General features: G+C 45.8%; 1 non-coding gene across 1 annotated transcript; it reads left to right on the forward strand.

The window, feature by feature from the left end:
* Positions 1-394: 394 nt before the first annotated feature.
* On the forward strand, positions 395-577 carry LOC138797955 (U2 spliceosomal RNA). The gene has a single exon (XR_011364042.1). It is a non-coding gene; the product is annotated as a U2 spliceosomal RNA (small nuclear RNA).
* The last annotated feature ends 308 nt before the right edge of the window (positions 578-885 follow it).

The raw sequence follows: 885 nt of genomic DNA on the forward strand, positions 1-885 counted from the left end.
CTTCTTGATGGTCTTGGTACGGAGGAGGACTCATGGAGGACACTACACTAGTAGGGTATATGCACATGGAATAACTCTCGCGGAAAACTCTGTGCGCAATCTGCCGCTCACTCCCCCGCGCTCCTACTTAAAGTTCTGCCCGTCATATTGGCTCCATTATATGTTTGGGTGGATTCCGTTGTCCGCCCAAAGAAACTAAATGTCAATTCTTCAGGAAGACAGCAGATTCCGCCCAACCACAGAATGGAGTCTATTGAGCCGGCGGAGAGGGAAGCGGATTCCGCAGGGAATTTTCCGCGAGAATCACTCCGAAAGCAGCACGTGTGGGTCACTGTTGTTGGATGTAGTGGGAACACAAAGCCACGTTTAGGACTGTATGAAGATGCAGGGGCTCATTGCTTCTCGGCCTTTTGGCTAAGATCGAGTGTAGAATTTGTTCTTATCAGTTTAATATCTGATACGTCCCCTATCTGGGGACTATATATATTTTAGAACAGGGAGATGGAAAACGAGCTTGCTCTGTCCTCTTCAGGTATTTGCCTGGTATTGCAGTGCTTCCAGGTTCAGTGCAAAAAAAAAGAAGATGATGCTTGGCTAGGTTGCTAAAGATGGTGCCCTTATATCTTTATGTCTATTCACAGCAGGAACCCATCTGACCATGGACATTTCAAATGAAAACCAACAACCTTTGGGAACCCTGTATAGAGAATAAGGAATGAAAGATATAGCTAAACGTTTACCAATCCCGATACATTACACCATTGAGTTTTTGGACACCCCATTTCAACCATGGGCATTATAGAAGCTGTCATCATTTTAATCCTACGACATGGAGAGAAAGGAGTGGCTGCACATCCCACCTATGGCTGATACTAATGCCGCCAG

Source organism: Dendropsophus ebraccatus, chromosome 7 (genome assembly GCF_027789765.1).
Source record: "Dendropsophus ebraccatus isolate aDenEbr1 chromosome 7, aDenEbr1.pat, whole genome shotgun sequence".
Taxonomy (NCBI): Eukaryota; Metazoa; Chordata; class Amphibia; order Anura; family Hylidae; genus Dendropsophus; species Dendropsophus ebraccatus.